This window comes from Macrobrachium rosenbergii, chromosome 21 (assembly GCF_040412425.1).
Source record: "Macrobrachium rosenbergii isolate ZJJX-2024 chromosome 21, ASM4041242v1, whole genome shotgun sequence".
In the NCBI taxonomy this organism is placed as follows: Eukaryota; Metazoa; Arthropoda; class Malacostraca; order Decapoda; family Palaemonidae; genus Macrobrachium; species Macrobrachium rosenbergii.
The window spans coordinates 15,797,390-15,817,389 of NC_089761.1; the positions used below are offsets into that span (position 1 = coordinate 15,797,390).

Sequence of the window (20,000 nt, forward strand, 5' to 3'; positions counted from 1 at the left end):
AACTAAGTGAGTTCGTCATCGGGAGATTTGATCCCCCAACAGCGGCAACCTCCGACTTCAGTGGCGAGTATTCTGTGCGTGTGTGTTTGTGTGTGTGTTGAAATGTGTTGTGATACCATTGGTATGTATGGATGTGTTGTGTATGCAACATACGCCTTCATTACCCTGTAAAAGTGTTCTAGATTAAATGAATATGGCGATTGCAAAGTAAACTCTGTCAATTTACAGCATGGCTAAATTTGTAGGTGATTTCAATGGACCAATAGGAAATGATCTATGTAAAGTAGTGATGAAATTTCAGGTTTTTTGTGCATGAACGGAACCGTTGTCTACAGATTCTAGTCACCATTGATAATTCTGTTAATTTTATTACTAAATTTAAGGACTGTGAAGCTTTAATTATTAAGCAGTTAAGACTTCTTAGTTTACTTTTGAATGAATTATTTCAGTCTGTTGCTTTATCTTCTAATTATAATCATTAGAATCATTACCGATATGATATTGATGATATTGCAGTTTGCATGAAATGCTATTGTTATTGTTTGTAGATAGCCTACATGTCATATTTTCGTATGTTCTTTGAATACTTAAAAAATATTTCCCCGAAACATTTCGAATGATTTCGTTGTTGTATTTCACATATATTGAAGGTTAAAATTCCGAAAAAAAATTATTTGTATGATGCATTTACATCTGATACCTTTCCATTATTATCACTCCCTGATAGCTTTGTGTTTGTAGAAATCTGCTTTTCTAACTGAAGTTGCAGCATATCTTGACTGATCCAAACGAACATTATTTTACATCTTTGGTTTTCTGTAAAAGAAAACTATTGAGATGGCTTTGTCTGTCCGTCTGCGCTTAAAAACTACTAAGGCTAGAGGGCTGCAAACTGTTATTGTGATCATCCACCATTCAATCATCAAACATATCAAATTGCAGCTCTCTAGCCTCAGTAGTTTTATTTTATATAAGGTTACGGTTAGCCATGATCGTGCGTCTGACACCGTATAGTTGCTAACAACACACGCCAGCAACGGGCCGTGGCTGAGAGTTTCATACAGCATTATACGCTGTACAGAAAACTCGATTGCGCCGAAGAAACCTCGGCGCACTTTTTACTTGTTTTTAATGCATCTACTTATTTCACAGACCTTTTCCCAAGAAAGCATTGGCAGACGAAAACCGTATTTCCCACATTCTTTCTCTCTATCCCTTAAGCAAAGCTTTAGTTTTAACCTAGCTCGGGTTCGTTTGATAAAAACGGAAGGCAATGGTTAAGAAAAAATCGTTTGGGTAGACAGCGATAGCGAAAGTGAAATGGCACAAGGCCACTTCGACCGTGTGCCGCTCTTTAGAGCGATATTTTAGAGCCGATCTGGAATGCGTAGGTTGTGTGGGAACAGCTGCTAGATAAGACTGTGAGCCTTGAGGCCCTTTCACCGTTTGCTAGTGCTCTCTTATCCGTTAATTTAGATACTGGGATTTCTAGTGTTTGAGGGTTTTTTTTTTTTTTAACTGAGGCCTACATAAATACAACACTACGTAAAACGTGCCATGTATGCTAACGTACATATAACGCATACACAAATGCTTATATACTTATTGCATATGAAATGTATACTATTATTTATTTATATGAGTAATAACATTTCTCTACGTATACATACGCGTGGTTCAGTATATACTGTATATACACATGTATGTATATATATACATATATGTGTGTGTGTGTGTATGAAACAAAGATTTTCATGTGCAGACTTAGAGGTGCGAAAAAAAGCAATAAGTACATAAGCATTTGTGTATGTGTTATATGTACGTTAGCGTACATGGCACGTTTTACTTAGTGTTGCATTTATGTAGGCCTCAATTTAAAGGAAAAAGCCCTCAAACACACTAGAAATCCCAGTATCTAAATTAACGGATAAGAGAGCCTTAGTAAACGGTGAAAGGGCCTCAAGGCTTACAGTCTTATCTAGCAGTTGTTCCCACACAACCTACGCATTCCAGATCGGCTCTAAAATATCGTTCTAAAGAGAGAGAGAGAGAGAGAGAGAGAGAGAGAGAGAGAGAGAGAGAGAGAGAGAGAGAGAGAGAGAGAAGAAGAAAAGGAACAGCCAGCCATGAATGAAAGAAAGAAAGAAAGGCAGATGTCTTCACAGGAAACACACAGGTAGATATGAACAGGAAAAAGCACATTAAGTTATTGCAGAAAGCCATATTGATCCCAGAGAAGGCTCTTAAAGAGATAACAGACAAAAAATAGGTCGTTATGTGCAATTTGCTTTTTTTTTTTTGCAATATCTTATCATCTTTGAAAATGACCCACAGTTTACATTATTTCACTGCTACCGTCCTCCACTCGGTCTTCTGTGATAAAGTTTTCGTTATTGCAGTCTCAATTACTGCCTGTGAAAGTCTTGTGGGGATCCTTTAATAATCGTATAATCAGACTGATTATCCATCTTCCTCCGTGTGAAAATATGCTTAATGCTTATTATATATATATATATATATATATATATATATATATATATATATATATATATATATATATATATATATATAAGCATTAAGCTACAAACGTCCTTTAATATCCAATTTGCTCTACCTCGGTAATAATATATATTCACATAAGTTACCCGAAGGGGAATTTTTAGTTGATAATAAGTTCGTCTGATGTGTAAAATTCATACATATGTATATATATATATATATATATATATATATATATATATATATATATATTTATATATATATATATATATATATATATATATATATATATATATATATATATATATATATATATAACGGAACCAATGAACACATGAGCACGTGTTCACTTAATAAATTTCATACTCATATCGGGATCGAGCTCCGGTCTCTCAATTGAAAGGTCAGGGCGCTACCGATTGATCCACACAGGTCATAAAAGAAGTTGGAACCTAATTTCTTCTGTACCTGAGGTTTTTTCTTGTCAGGCTGCCACCTAACATATCAGCGAATTTTTCCCAAATTCCCGACCCACCAGTGAGTCAGTTTCATTCTAATTACCCCTTCTTCGTGAATATGATTGAACTAATGGACACACGAGCACGTGTTTAAAAAAAATCTGACTCACTGGTTGATCGGGAGGATGAATAAAATTCGCTGGTATGTCAGTTAGCAACCTGCTCAGGAAAAACCTTAGGTACAGAAGTAATTAGGTTCCAACTTCTTGTATGACCTATGTAGAGCAGTTGGTAGCGCCCTTGCCTTTCGTTTGAGAGACCGGGATTCGATACCGATGTCAGTCAGAAACTTATATACATTTTCGTCATACCTAGAACAATTTCGATTTAATTCTTCTTGCTATGGCTGTTGTCCTCCCTCCTTAATAAGTGAGCCGTTCAAATCTGCCTTTGCAATGCACAGGACTTTTCAGTAATATGAAATACACAGGTCTCTGAGCAAAAGGGCCTTAGCAATCAAGAGGGAGTCTGTGCAAGATATAAGTGAGAGGTACAGTGTATAGAGGGTCCCGGCACACTGTTTATGAGCTCTTTATGTAACAGCTGGTGTTGTGGAAGTTTCCTGTATAGAGGATCATCTTTGATTCCGTACTGCATAGGTGAAAGAGCAGTGACTTCTCAATTATTTTTTTCCTGGAGCCATCCCATGACAAGAATCGTTATATATGTATATATATAAATATATATAAATGTATGTATATACACACACTCATATATATATATATATATATATATATATATATATATGTATATATATATATATATATATATATATATATATATATATATATATATATATATATATATATATATATATATATATATATATATATAACGATTCTTGTCATGGGATGGCTCCAGGAAAAAATAATTGAGAAGTCACCGCTCCTTTCACGTATTCAGTACGGAATCAAAGATGAACCTCCTATACAGAAAACTTCCACAACACCAGCTATTACATAAAGAGCTCATAAACAGTGTGCCGGGACCCTCTGTACACTGTACCACTCATATCTTGCACAGACTCTCCCTCTTGAACACTAAGGCCTTTTTGCTCAGAGACCTGTGCATTTCATGTTACAGGGAAGTCCTGTGAATTGCGAAGGCAGATTTGAACGGCTCACTTATTAAGGAGGCAGGGCAACAGCCATAACAAGAAGAATTATAATCGAAATTGTTCTTTGTATGGCGAAAATTAAAGTTTTCACAACAAATATCTTGATTTTTAAGATACTGATAGTGAAAAACCTTTGATTTTCGCCTAAAATTTAGGAACTTGGTTCAGACTCGCCATAGCAATATAAGCGTGCCTGAACTTAAAAACGATTATAAAATTTAGGAACTTGGTTCAGACTCGCTATAGCATTATAAGAGTACCCGAAGTTAAAGATGATTATAATATTTAGGAACTTGGTTCAGACTTGTTATAGCATTATAACCGTACCTGAAGCTAAAAATTATTATATTTAGGACTGACTTTCTCTGGAATACTATTGTTTGTATCAAGTAAGTGGTCGGCGCTACGTTCGCGGAAGCGTCGTCAAATCTTGGCTTGAATCTCAGGACTGGTGGTTTAGGAGCAGTCGTTGGAACTCTTTAAAAAAATGTGAAAGGTTTGTTACCGTTGCCGCACAACTTACCTTACTAGGGTGATGCTGTATAGAGATAAGTGTGCCCTTTCTAACGAGAGAGAGAGAGAGAGAGAGAGAGAGAGAGAGAGAGAGAGAGAGAGAGAGAGAGAGAGAGAGAGAGAGAGGTTTGCACTGTAGGTTGAATAAAACAAAAACATGTTTATTCTTTTTATTCCTTCGGTTTTTTATTCATTCACGCTTGAGAGAATGAGGGCACCTAGTAGTCGGGTGAAGAGGCACCCAAGAGTAGGGTGATTTCTTCATTGTCACAATTCTCCCTTAATTAGATTAACCTGTGTGTCATTTTCGATTTATGTTTCATTGTCACTTTGTTTTATTGAGAGAGTCGTGGGAACTGTCACACCAGCCTTGCTTCATTGATACTACAAATGAGAGAGAGAGAGAGAGAGAGAGAGAGAGAGAGAGAGAGAGAGAGAGAGACAATGTATTTTACGCTATTTCGTGTTATGTTACATTTGCATCACCTAATATATATATATATATATAATATATATATATATATATATATATATATATATATATATATATATATATATATATATATATATATATATATATATATATATATATATATATATATATATAGACATAACATATATACACACACAGACAAAGACAGAGACAGAGAGTAACGTCAATTGATTTGCTTAATTTCATGAGCTATATATTTATCGTTTTCGCTGTTTTCCCAGTTCATAGATTTTAAAAATTTGCTAAATTAATTTATGTCAACATTCTGTATAATTGACGACATTTTTGTCGATGGGATGAAGAATATACAACCTTTCTAACGTATGCCAGGTATGTTTACGAACTGTGTTTAGAATGACTAAATACATGAATATATATATATATATATATATATATATATATATATATATATATATATATATATATATACATACATATACACAGTATATATTTATATATACACACACATATATATGTACTATATATATACATATATATATATATAATGTATATATATATAAAATCATATATTTATACGTTTTATGCATTTGTTTCCCAAAATCCAGTTGTCAGAACAAGGAAGGCTTTTTAACATATTTTCTTAGTGTACTGAATTTTGGTATATTTTCTTTGTTACTGTTCACTTTTACCAGCAATTGAGTTTGTTTACCTTATCAAAATAACGCAAAGTTACTCTGAAATTTTGTCATTGTCGTACTAAGTGGATGTGCGAGAAATATAATGATATGAAATGTACCGTGTTTGCTTTCTTCTATGTAAATTTTGTGTTCATGAAGCAACACTCCTGTTCATTTCTTACTTCATTATTCATAGATAGAGGGAGAGAAAGGTATCAATTTCTTGTGGCCCTCGGTCATTGTGTAATGATACATACGTGCTCGTGTTTGTACATAGGAAAAAGAGAGAGTTTGATGTGAAAAGAAGATGAAACTGCCTGTGACGTCAGCCTTACACGGTAACGATTACTCCTATTCTTAGCTGGCCATGTCTTGGAAATAGGCCTACAGCCCTGGATATAATTAAGCCTAAAGTTAATGGTGGGGTCCTTTACCTGTCGCGCTCAAACATCAGACACGTTTGTGGAAAACAAAAAAATTGGCCATTATTACGTTACCATTCAATGTGCATTAGGATATTTTTTACCGCGCTTTTATATTGTTTTTGATAACACAGTGAATTTTATGCTTTCTGAATTTCATCGTAAAATTTATGCCATTAGCACATTTCGTGTTAGCAAGCTGCTAAGTAATTACTTCCGCCTAGTGACTGTGCTTTCCCAGCATTGCTTTGTTGGCTCGCTTATTTATCTAGTTGGCAGCCTGTATGTAAGCAGGAATGCTAGAAAGTAGAAAAAAATGGCAATATAAACATCGATAAACAAAAACCGTAATCCGTTTTCCAGAAAGAAATGAACCACTATTCTTGATTTTTCGCTAAATATTCTTATGATTTTAGTTACCCTTATTATTACATTTACTCAGAATTAGTTATTCATTTTTACATGCCTGATGAAACATGCTTTCATTCATACCTGTGATTATTCCTAATGAAAATTAGCTCCACCGCAAATGTCATCTTACTGTCTTAATGCATTCCTTTTCCAGTCACTTAACCTCAACGCCCTTTTTTTTTTTTAAAGTTCGTATGTTAACCTACCTTATGCCACTATTCTCTGTAGAGCACTTTCCCTCCTCTCTCTCTCTCTCTCTCTCTCTCTCTCTCTCTCTCTAAATACGTCAGGTATTTCCCTTTCATCTTTCAAGATCTATTTTAATATCATCTTTTCAATATCATCTTTCACTTTTTCTCCCGCTATGCATGCTTGGGTCCAAGTTGTCTTCATTTAACTCTGCCAGATCTCACCTATTTGACCGGGGAATTTGAAAGTAGTCATTTTGTGGAACGTAATTCCAGTACTTATAAATCAATCTGAATAAACTCTTGTATTGGGACACCTTTCTTCTTACTTAAAATGAAATCATAGGATTTTATCCACTCTCTTATTTCTATGCTTTCTATACTTCAATCTCGGAATAGCTCCAATTGGCCCCTCTCGTTCCTCAGAAGTCGAAATGTCTCTTGAAGTGCCTCTGGAGGTGATGGTATTTGGGCAGTGGTTGGAGTCCATTTAGGTATCATTAACCCCCACCACCATCCCAACTGGGCACCCCTCCAGCTTCCAGACATTTGGACACTATTGTGTCATATCAATTAATTCTTGTACGCAATACGCATTCTGGCCAGCATTTTATTCAACACAATTTTTCTCTTATTAAGTTCTGCTCTTCTGTTGTAGACTACTGAATACAGAATTTTATTGATGGTACTTTTCACAGATTCTGTTCCTAGCCTGTTTAATGCAATAGCCTTTTTCCCGTATATGATGAAAGTGTTCTATTTTTTTTCTATAATCCTCATATTTAATTACCTCTAACAACCTTCTTTTCTCTGTCTCTCTAAGTGCTGTCGTAAGGTCGTAAGGACGGATTCAAAGACCATGAAAGTTCCTGGATGTTTTTGTAATTTATTAATGGAAGGTAAAGATTTCGTACAATTTCTTATCTAGTCTTGTGCGACATCTTGTGATTGTGAAACATTGCTTTCTTGCTGAGCTATTTTCAGTGTGACCAGGTATAAACGTGTCATGTCCTTGCAGCCACCATCATTAGTATCATTACCGTTATTGGTGGAAATCGATATACTGTAGTCCCATGTGCAGCAGAAATAAGTCTCTACCGCACACAAGAATCGACTCCTGGACGCAGTGGTGGCTCAGCTAGTGGAGTCCTCGTCTCTCATTCGTGAGTCCTCGGGTACTGTAGATCCTGATGAGGTAGCAATGACATTTTATGGAATTTTTTAATGTTAATGCCGTTATTATTCACGTATTATTTGTTAGCATTGTTATCCTCATCGATTTTATTATTATTATTATTATTGCTTTGGTATCGTCAGTATTTTGATTATAATTGTATTGTGACAAAAACTCGAGTGGTATGCTTCTGAGTGTCCCAATTATCATCATAATCTTTTTTTTAATCTTTTCTTTATGCCAATAGAAGTGAAGCATGCTAGACCATAGGCAAAATTCCAAAAGTTAGTTTTGGAGATTTTTTCTTTCACATACACACACACACACATATATATATATATATATATATATATATATATATATATATATATAATTTATATATAAATTTATGTATATTATATATATATATATACATATATATATATATATATATATATATATATATATATATATATATATATATATATATATATAATTCATTTATTTATTCATTTAAGTATATTTGTAATGCCCTGGCTCTCTTTCTTCTCTTTAGCTAATAATATAATCAACTCTTCCTCTACGAACTCTCTCTTTGCAACGAGGTATCATCTTTTCTAATGTCACTCCCCCATTCCTCCCCATTCCCCCAATATCACCCTCTCTCTCTCTCTCTCTCTCTCTCTCTCTCTCTCTCTCTCTCTCTCTCTCTCTCTTCCTTTTTCGGGACTTGTTTCTTGGTCCCCTTCACTCTATCAGTGAGATATTAGGCAAGGCCATGGCATATTCGCGTGTCTGGTACTGGGCCGTTACTTGGTCTTGTCGGGACCTGGCTGCGTATTATCGAAAGGTTTTTGGGCAAAACCTGGTCGTTTTTGGGAGCTACTCGGTTCTTTTTGGCGATGTCGATTATTGACCTGTCGTGCGTAAAAGGGCATCTCTTATCAACCGGCAACCGTGTCTGCGTAGGAATTTACTTTATTATTTGACCAATTTCTTTTGAATTTTTCATTTGCTTAGGAAATTAATATTCGATTATTCTGTTCAGATTCTAATGCATTTAAGCAATATCAGTCCTTGTCATGTTTTTGAAGGGATTGGATAGGTTTTTTTTGGTAAACGCGTAAATTTCTTTTCTGATATTTTTATGGAATAATGATGATTTTAGTTTGGAATGCCTAACAATAAAAGTTTTTCCGGCGGCATTTGATAATAAAACAAGCGCATCCATATTTTCCCGTTCTTTAAATTCTTTTAATTTCAGCCATCGTATTGAATAATTTACTTGCTAAACAAACATTTATATATATTTATATATATATATATATATATATATATATATATACACATATATATATATATATATATATATATATATATATATATATATATATATATATATATATATATATATATATGCATGCTAAGAGCATTTTCCTTTGCAGATTTTTGCTGAAACTGACGCCGCCCACTTATGATGCCAGTTTTTGGAAGGTAAGGAACATTAATTTAATGTGATGTTGCATAGACTTCATTTTTTTTTACTTCCATTGTGTAACTTAGCTTAACTGGAATTTTATACATTACGGAGATTTCGCACTGCCAACTTTATCAGGTTACTGTTGAAAGGGGAAGCTGGTGAAATTCAGACATTTTAATTCGATGTCATTTTCAAGAGAATTTTCCAATGTCTTACTCTTGTTCGTTAGAAAAATAATGATAATAGATACACAGATAGATAAATAGGTAGATGAAAAAGACAAATAGATAGCTGGATTTATGGTAATTTATTGAAAAGTAGTCTGTTATTAATAATAACCAAATAACATTTCAGAGTTGCTGAATCAATTTTGATAAGTCTATACTCAGTTTTTGTTGATTTTTCTCTTCGGTCAAAATTCATCCAATTTTGGCAGTTTCCGGCAGAATTGCCATTTTATTTGCCGATTAAACTATTAGACACGTGTAACCCTCTGTGGCCAGAGCCACCTAACCTCAGCTCGAGGTGTTGAGTACGTTCCTTTACTGTATGTGTTTGGGAGGGGATGTCGTAGTGACTTTGGTGGCGTTTTGGCACGTACGTTTAGTTGTCTGCTTCGAACCTTGAAAATGATTGTATTTATTGAAGGTCCAATGAGAAGAATGAGGGTAATATAAACAATAACAAGAGGCTTCTTCTGTCGCTTTATTTACACACTATTTCACACACAAACACACACATGTATATACATACACATACATACACACACACACATATATATATATATATATATATATATATATATATATATATATATATATATATATATATATATATATATATATATATATATATATGTGTGTGTGTGTGTGTGTGTGTGTGTGTGTTGTGTGTGTGTGTGTGTAGCCACTACATGCCTGTTATTATAACGAAAAAACACACGCACACTCACCCTTAATTAGCCCTCATATAAAGGTAGACGCTTGTCATTAACGACCTCCTTTTTTGTCATGTCATGGCGGAGTAGCCTCTTCTGTGTATCGCTGATGGCGGGCGGTGTTTGCCCTTCTTGCTGAATGGCGATTTCCACGCGACGCCTTTTTGAATGGGACGGTGTGCCCCGAGTGTAATGGTACGATAGGTCATGAAAGTAGTGGGTATTGAGAGATGTCTTTCGGATGGGTTTTCTTGGTGTGGGTATTTTCAGTTGGTATCGGTTGGTAGCTTTTGTTGATTTTGCTTTGATGATTTCAGATTTTAAACATCTGTCTTGTTTATATAATAATTATTATATTATTATTATTATTATTATTATTATTATTATTATTATTATTATTATTATTATTATTTATTTCCGTTGGTTCTGTATACCGACAATCAGGCTGCCACAAAGAAGCGAGGAGCGTAGGCCTTAAATTTAGTTTCTAATAAGATAAGAAGCGGATCCAGGAAAACAATAGGATATGAGAATGATTTAATGTGACACGCAGAAGGATTGAATCTGGCCATCTGGACAGGCAGGAGAGAAAAGAAAAAGAAACTGGAGACAGACATAAAAAAAACTCACAAAAAAGACACATTTACATGACTAAGAGGATGATCTTAAAATGGATTTATAAAAGAAATACAGAAGAGGCAAAAAATATCATAATAACACAGAGGAAAAGAACAATTAGAAGACTAAGAGGGAGGTAACTGATTGAACTGTCAGGCATTCAGGAAGAACTGTGTAAAATTCTCCCACGCTCAAAGACTGCTAGTTTTGGACGCAAGATTTTTATGTGAGAGAAGTTTTTTTTTCCCCCGGCGTCTTTTGCTGTCATTAACCGGAACTTGTTCTGCTTTTATATTCTGCATTTTGATTCGCAACAGGAATAATTCAGCCTTTCTGACGGGGTTGTGTGTAAGGGCTTTTGAAGTAAAGAGTAAAAGGAGATTATTCTTGTTATATGTGATAATATTTCAAATTGGCCTCAAATGCTGTGTATTATAACCAAGTTGTCTGGGATTTTATGACTACAATTCACGCATGTTGCCCTGGGCTGTAATTTGAAGGGTGGCTGTGAGAACGTTTATTTTGATACACTTACACGCTCACACACATTATATATATGTATATATATGTGTGTGCATGTGTGTGTATGTATTTATGTATGCATGTATAAACACAAATAAGTAACGAACCGCTGACCTCGTGATAACATGAGCCAAACAGTTAATGTAATATCGAGTAGGGTGTGGAATGCCATATTTTCGAAACGAAGTGTGGAAATAATATCGAAATTATTTTCTCTACATAAGAGAATATTTTCAAGCAACATGTGAATTAGTATTTTAATCGTGAAATATAAAGGACGGCTGGGAAAACGCTCAGTTAGAGACCAGTTACAAAGCGAGATTATGAATAACATATTTATATCCATAATCTACTTTTAATTAAACATTCAAGGAACTGGGGGCTGATAGGACCTTCCCGTATATAATAGTAAATGGGAACACAAAAAGTGAAAGTAAAGAAATTACGGTAATAAACAAATAACAAATATGATTATTAAATGACCAACAAGCCAGTTGCTAAAGATCTAGTATTTTTTAACAGGGATGGCCCGTGGGTTTAGTGACCTATTGGTCTTACTTAGTGATTTTAGACCATGTCAGTCATCATTAGGTAAAAGAACCTACTAGCTGCACGTCTTGAAAAATGAAAGATTGTAGGAAGCTCAGAAAGGCGTCATTCATTATGAAATATTGTTGTTATTTGTGGAAATATGTTATTTTTTCTATCCGGTAATTATTTTATTTGACGCAAGAACCATTGCTGATGTTAACTACGCCACAAAGTTAGTAGCAGGTAATGTTTCAGCCTTACATCTTCTGTCTGTTTATTCATACAAAATTTAATGATACTAGTGAGAGACATGTGTTAAGGAATTTTGTCGAGGTGACTTCGCTATGAGTTTTGAATTGATGATTTGTTGCTAGGAAATCATACCGGTATAAACATTTTCTCCCAAAAGTTACTATCTCAGGAAAGTCATATGAATATTTATAAACCAAATTTCATCTAATTCAGTTCTCCCGTTCTTGAGAGATGTGCTAACACACATGCAAGGGGACTTTCGGTTGCTTTAAAGCCGGTACATTTGTGAGTGGCCTAGACGGAGTGATCCTGTTCAATTTGTATTTCTTTCAGTACTCAGGAATGAAACAGATTATACGTCTTCAGGAATTAATGGATTAACTTGGTTCCTCAATTTCTATTCAGTCTTCGTTTTTGTTGAAATATAAGGGAAATTCATAGTTTTTCCTGTGGCTTATACTTAGGCAGTGTTGAATATCAGTCTTTATAACAGTATCGTCCATCTTTTGTTATAGTTATTATTTTTATATTTGGTTGTGTGAACATTTTATATAATGCTACAAATGTATCTTAAATATATTTTTCACTTTTTTTTCTTTCGAATTCTTTATTTTTTTCTTACAAAACTTATATGTTTCCTTTTTTATCTCTAAAAACTGGAAAGTTATCAAACAGAAAAAGCTTTGGTATTCAGATATGCAACAAGAAAAATTGAATGATAACAAAATTAATAACTACGGATACAACATACCAGTTTTTAAATCATCATTTATATGGCATTCTTTGAATGGGTACCGAAAGGTCTAGTCTAGCAATGCCTGTTTCAGCTACCTTTATTGACATTTAGATGGAGGTGAAGTAAATCAGGTTGACTGCAACAAGCATAGACGCTTCGGAGGACGATGACCTCAGACAACGGTTTCTGGTTTGGTTTCCACTAAGCATTACAGACTTTTCTTTTTTTTAAGGGTCGTTGAGGTAAAATCGCAATTGTGTAAGATGTGACCCCTTAAGGGTCTTGCGATAATGGGGAACAACCTCCAAAGGCTGGTTTATGGTCGTCTTGGTCGAGTCATCAGCCTTTTTTTCCCGTTTGATTTCGTGTAGGTTAATTGGGCTTTGTATGTCACAGGTTTAGGATTGAAAGTGTTTGATTTGATAGGCATATAATTTTTTTTCCGGGGGTGGGGGGTTTATACAGACTTTTGGACTTTATTTTTTGTATGAAGAAATTTTCGTGCTTGACATGTAGGCACTCAGTATTCGTGGAAACTTGCTAGTCGTGTAGTAACCTTTAGTATTTTCAGGTTCACGAAGTTTCTTGTAAATTAAGATCCTACATTTGTAAAACCCTTTGTCTGGTCGTAACGATTTGAATGAAGGGATGCCATTTTGATGCGAAAACATATAATTTCTGTTTTTCATACTGAAACAAATCTAGGGAATATTAGTCAGAGTCAACCTCATATCAGCTGGCGTTGAGGAAATATCTTTTACAGAGGTAATGTATTTGGGTGTCCGGATCCTTTCTACACTGTCCTTGGCTTCCAGCAGATGCATATACGTATTCACGGCTGGGTCAGCTGCCGGAGGCCGGCCGGGATAAAACCACAGACCTTGCTAACGAGTCATGTTCTTTACCACATTATAGGATAAGGAGAAAAACTATAGATTGATATCTGTAGAGCGGTTAACAGTAAAAAACGTCCAGCATGAAGTGCCAAATTGAAAGTATATCGAGTGAGTTTTTATAAAATACCTTAAAAGACTGTCACCAAAAGGGCAATAGGTTCAAAGGATATAAAAAAGATGTTTTCATTTCTAGATCCACATATTGCCGACACTGTCTGGCAGAACAAGTAAACCAGGTAAAAAGAGTAAAAAAAAAAAAAGATGTTTTACCGTTTTTAGGGTAAGAGCTAATAGGAATGATGTCATTTGCTTTGTTACCAGGTCAGTGGTCAGTTTATATCTGAGCTTTTTTTCAGGCCCCTGTACGCATGCGTGTAGTAAAACTGTTGATAGATATAGATTTGTGAATGTCTCATAGTTTTTCTGTTTTCAAAAGAACTCTAGTTTTGCCTTATCAAGAATATATTCCAGAATATAGAATTCCTTCTTTCTGTCCATCTGTCTATCATAGTCATAGTTATATAGGTTCTATATGTGCTGAAGTGATTGGCTATTTTTTTTTTTTTTTTTTTGCGGAAATAACAAACCAAGATTTTGTTGCTTAGACAATTTTTCTTCCGTACCACTAATTGTGTTGAAATGTATAACGAATTTCTTATGTTTCATAACTACAGAGAGAGAGAGAGAGAGAGAGAGAGAGAGAGAGAGAGAGAGAGAGAGAGAGAGAGAGAGAGAGAGAATTTTTTTTATTTTACCTGAATTCACATCACCCATTTTTTTTATAGTAATTGCGAGTGTTTTTCTTTATTTATCCATCATTGCTCGTCATTTTGGGTTTTTCTATGTTGTTTCCTTCTGATATATTTTCCTTTCATTGCAATTATGTAGGAATTTTGAATTTTATTCTTATAATATGCGGTTTTTGGTTAAGCATGACTGAAAACAATCTCTTTATCACCACTGGTCTAATCCAGTTTTGGTTTAAAGTTTAACATTTTAGTGAAAGAGCGAACAAAACCAACGAAACGAAAGGAAGATAATAAGATGGATAATAAGTTTTTTGGTAAAATTTTTAGTGATTCTTCATATCAAGATAGTTTAGAAGTATATCAAACGAACTTTTCTAAATTCGCAACATTATCTCTCTCTCTCTCTAATTTTAGCTGAATCAACATTGAATAAAAAGCCAAGTGTTTTTTTTAATCCCCTCACCCTGTTTCTGGTGTTTCCCATAGGTATACCTCATGTTGATTAAGTAACGCTCTTCAGATTTTAGCTCACAGGAAGGCACAACACGCATAAACTTTCAGTGAGCGGCATTACTTATGATCTCGCTCAGGGTATAATTTCCTTCTTCGTGTGCGGAAGTCCACTTTCCAAAGCGCCTCAATTTCAAAACGTGAGGGAGACTTCAACGGGTCGTTAAGTCATCATCCCGGGGGCCTTAGGAAGGATTCCGTCAGTGGTAACTTAATTAACCCTTTGCCTAATGACAGTTCTTGCAGGTGAGTTATCGGGGGCTGCCTAAATACTCGAATGTAAACAGTTGCTTACCCGGAGCTTTTGGCGGGGTTGCTAAGGGTTAAGCGGTGGTGTTGCTGAAGGTATGGGAGTGGTTCTTTGTTTTTGTCGGAATTTGCTTTACATCTGACGCTATGAAACATCTACCGTACTCCTTTATATAGGACACCTAGATAAATACTTACAATCATCTTAAATCCTTACAAGGCATTATAATCAGAAAGGCTAATGAATCAATGAATAAGCTTTTATAAGACTGCGTACAGAAACTTTATATTGAGAACATTCCTATAACCAGATAACTTTTCAGTCTGCTGACAACTACCTCTTGTGAATTGTTCCAAGTCTTCCTCCGTGTTTTTGCCGCCCTCTACTTTCTATATGTGGTTATTCTTGTGCTCTTTAGCCTTCAAGTTTTTTCATACACGGAAAATAAATTGGCCTGTTAGGTTCTCTTCATGCGAAAATGTTTAAGGTTTATTGGTCTGTTTTTTGTTCGCTATTACAAGTCTTTTGTTATGTTGTCTGATTTCTTGGCAGTTCATTTTTTATTATTTTCATAAATATGTTTTGTCTTTTTGAGCATGTGTATAAGTTGTTTGTTCTTTATTATAATTCAGTGGTTTTATTAAAAATTTTTATGATATTTACTTTAATTTTTTTTATTATTAATGCCAGTAGCATTATTGTGGTTGTGGTGGTTACTTTGGTTATTGTTACTTTTCTTGTGCTGTTGTTTTTGCAATTGTTGATGTTATTAATGAAATAGAGTGCTAGATAAGAGATAAATAGCGTTCACTGTTTCGTAATCACTTTTTTGTTTTCGCCTATTGCCATTCCATCTTTTTTTTACTAAAGTAAAAGGGACTGACATAACAACCAGTTACGCAAGGCCTAAGAGGCGTATTAGACTTTTTGTAGGCCTGCTTTAATGCTAGCAACTGTGGGATTGATTAGTGACTTAGTGTTGCCAGCGAGAGAGAAAGAAATAAGTTCAGAAAACATATCAGCGGGTTTGCATTTGCCCATAAATTTGATGTAAAGTTGTGGATATCATATAACTCTCACTATCTTACCTTCTTGTGTAAGCTCTGGTCCATTCCAACCAATGCAAGTTCAAAAGGGAATAATACAATCTTTATTGCAGTACTAGTTTTCTGTTATCATTCAGAGCATATATGATTATCCAGGTGGCAACAGTTTCCTAAGTAATTGAAGTGGCACTTTACTTTAGTTTGTCCAGTCATGAAGTTCAGGGTCATGCATGCTGTTTGTGCCACATGAAATATTTATGATGAGGAAATGCTTTAAGGTTACTTGCTGTTGGGAAAGTATCTGGTCTCAAGTTTTTTTTTTCCAGGTCTTGTGAGGAATTATGAGAGTAATATGTTTAACTTGATTAGTTTCTTTTTATTTTTGGCAAACAAGTTTTTGGTTGCCATGTTTGAGATTCGTGTAGGACTACATGTAATAACAGTAATGGTTTTTTTTCAGGAAGAAACTAAATACTGATTATCTCAAATTATTATTTCACCCTTCTTCATTCATTCTCTTAATCCCACCAACTCCGTTAGATAGTGCCTACAGTGCACTTCACGAGGTGCATTGAAGTTATTACTGAAGGGAATTTGCAGTGTCTCTTCGGCACATAGCTGCACTCACTTTTTAGCCCTTTACATACATTCCCGCCTCCTTTCTTCTATTTTGCTGTACAACTTCTCTAACTGCTACTGCTCAGTACAATGGGGTTTTCTCCCAGTTCCACCTTTAGAGCCTTGTACTTCATCTCTATTTTCTGGATCTCTTTGCCTTGCTATCCAACCACCCTAACTCCCTCTTTTTTAGTCTTAAGCGCTGAATGGCCAAAGTACCCTAGTGCTTGGCTTTATAACGTAGGTTTCATGATTCACAATTCAATCTGTTCTTCAAAAACTTGAAAAATTTCTGAGTAGATTGATCAACACAAAATAGGATTTTAATAATAGTAATAATGACAGTACTAATAATACTGTTAGCAAGAGTAATAAAATAATGATTTTAATACTGTTTAGGCACATTGTTTGTAGTGCAGTCATCAGTAAAAAGGACGTCACCCTGTCGGTGGATTAGAAATTAGCAAAGAACTCGTGAATTACCATCTGCTAAACCCTTCAATCCGGGCAATTACTGAACCGCGTCTAAACTGCATTCTCATGGTGACAGATGTGATGTGAAAGAAAATATATAGCAATAATACTACTTGAACGGTTTGTTTTCTACTTCGACGGGATTTATTCATTCATTTGTTTATATGTTTTTCCTGTAGGCTTTAACTCACACTATTTCAGTCCATACGAAAAAACAAAATTGTTTCTAGCGATAATTGTTTGAAAACTGTTATGAATTACATATTTCTAATTTGTTTATTTATTTATTTCTTTATATGATTAGCGATAATTGTTTGAAAACTGTTATGCATTACATATTTCTAATTTGTTTATATATTTATTTCTCTATATGATTATTTATTTTTTATTTGTTTCTCTAAATAAGGATGTATGTATGTATTTATTTTGTTTATTTATTTTTGTATTTCATTTATTTTATTTATTTATAATCTTTGGTGCAGTCATAAGAAGTAAACAATACAGACAACCATCAAATATTGTAAGGACCGTTTGAAACTAAAATGCAGACTTACTTTTCTTCCTCTTCTCCCCGTTTTTATCTTGTCGAAAAAAGGGGCGAAAGTTGAATTACTGACCTGCGTTGATTAAGAACCAGTTTGAGCTGTTTTGCCTCTAGATGGGCAATTATCACTCTAAGGGATTGGTGGCTGTGAACAGGAAGGTGCGACGAATTTTACCTCTCTCTCTCTCTCTCTCTCTCTCTCTCTCTCTCTCTCTCTCTCTCTCTCTGGCCTGACTTTTCCTCTAATATCCATTTCGCAAATGAAATACAACACATACAGGCTGCTCCTGTGGGCAAGAGCACGTGCTTGCATGAGGCCATCTTAATCTAAAAAAAAAAAAATTTTTCTCTCTCCCTCCCTCTCTCTCAAAACTGCCTTTTTTTTTTTATCCTATACGTATTATATCATTTTGGACTAAATTCATGAGTATGTAAATCCCAATTAGTGTTGATTGACAGGAAGTTAATTTGCAGATATTTTCTTCCATTTGAAAAAAAGTAAAAAATAAATGCTACATATAAAAATAATTCAAATATGATTTTGCATTTCAAAACTGCATTTCAGAACTGTATGTCTGGGAGTGTTTGATCAGATGCCATTGAAACTAAGGTTAAAAGATTAGAGGGTGTTATTTATGTAGATACTTCAAACTCCTATGACCTTGTAAATACAAAGAATGCTGTGAATGCCACCAGACTTTGCTTGGGTTCGATAGGGGAATAAAGGGTTACCATCAATAATCTTGGATTACTATCAGTAACCTTAGATAAATCGGGTAATGCTAGATGGTGTGCCTTTACATTACCCCGATATAGTAAGCCACTTTCTAACTCTGTATGAGGGTTTATTGGAAAGGCACCTTTTATTAATCATGATAAGGCAGTCTACGCTTTAAAAATTTTGTATAATGAATGTATTACTTTTTTTTTTCTTTGGTACGTCAATATTTTGAGCGCACAGAGCCAGTTTCAGATTCATGCAACTTAATGCGTCTAAACCATAATTTTGTAAATTTTTTTTCAAGTTTTTAATAAAGCAAACAATACCCTGGATATTTGAATGGACATGGAAGTTGGGTTCTTTAGATGTCCGGTGTCCATTTCCTCTATGAATTCTCTTCGAGCTCCTTTCTTGATTGGAATATCTGGAATATATGCCACCCTCCTCAGTGACCGATTTAAGCACAAACTTTTTCGTATGAATGTTTTCGCTCATTTATTAAGACTTTAGGTCTCCAGTAGAAGTTATATAGAACCAAGAAGATATTTCACAACGCTGATGGTCATAGTTGTTGTGATGTCTGTGATATCAATCTTTGGAAAGCGATCAATTATTCAGTCAATTATGGGATTCTGCACTTCATCTATTTTCCTAAGTTTTTCATCTGCTGCTATTCAAGAATAAATTTAAGTGTTCTAAAGCTCATTATACTTGCATTTGCCCTAAGCATTTTATTGGTATTGCATTTGCTCTGCTGATTTTGGTTGTCTTGGGAATATGGTTTATGCCATCCACTTCAAAAAAACCGCACGGGTGGCATAAGCTATGAAAAAAATGAATGGCTAAACATACTGTACAATCTCTATGATAATTTAATTCGCCATATCTCTAAGCAGGTAGACTGTGAACTGGAAAGTCGCTATCCAGAAGTGACGTTCTGTAAACAAACTCCATATAACAGCCAACTAAACGAACTCCATATAACGAACTACTGTAACATTCATAATAAGGACTTGCGAGATTACGCCCCTTTCTGAAAAGCCGACGCTCGTGTTTATCTCTGGAATGTTCAGGAGGGAACAATTTACATAGAAAACGATCACTTGCCCTTTCAGATCCCGGAAAGGTGGGGCTCGTGGATATTGAAATTTTGCCGGTATGCGT

General features: G+C 34.7%; 1 long non-coding RNA gene across 1 annotated transcript in view; it reads left to right on the forward strand.

The window, feature by feature from the left end:
* LOC136849705 (uncharacterized) overlaps positions 1-20,000 on the forward strand; it is a 626,170-nt gene that overhangs the window by 273,937 nt on the left and 332,233 nt on the right. The window contains exon 3 of the long non-coding RNA XR_010856389.1: positions 9,398-9,446. This is a non-coding gene — a long non-coding RNA (uncharacterized lncRNA). The remainder of the gene's footprint in view (positions 1-9,397; positions 9,447-20,000) is intronic.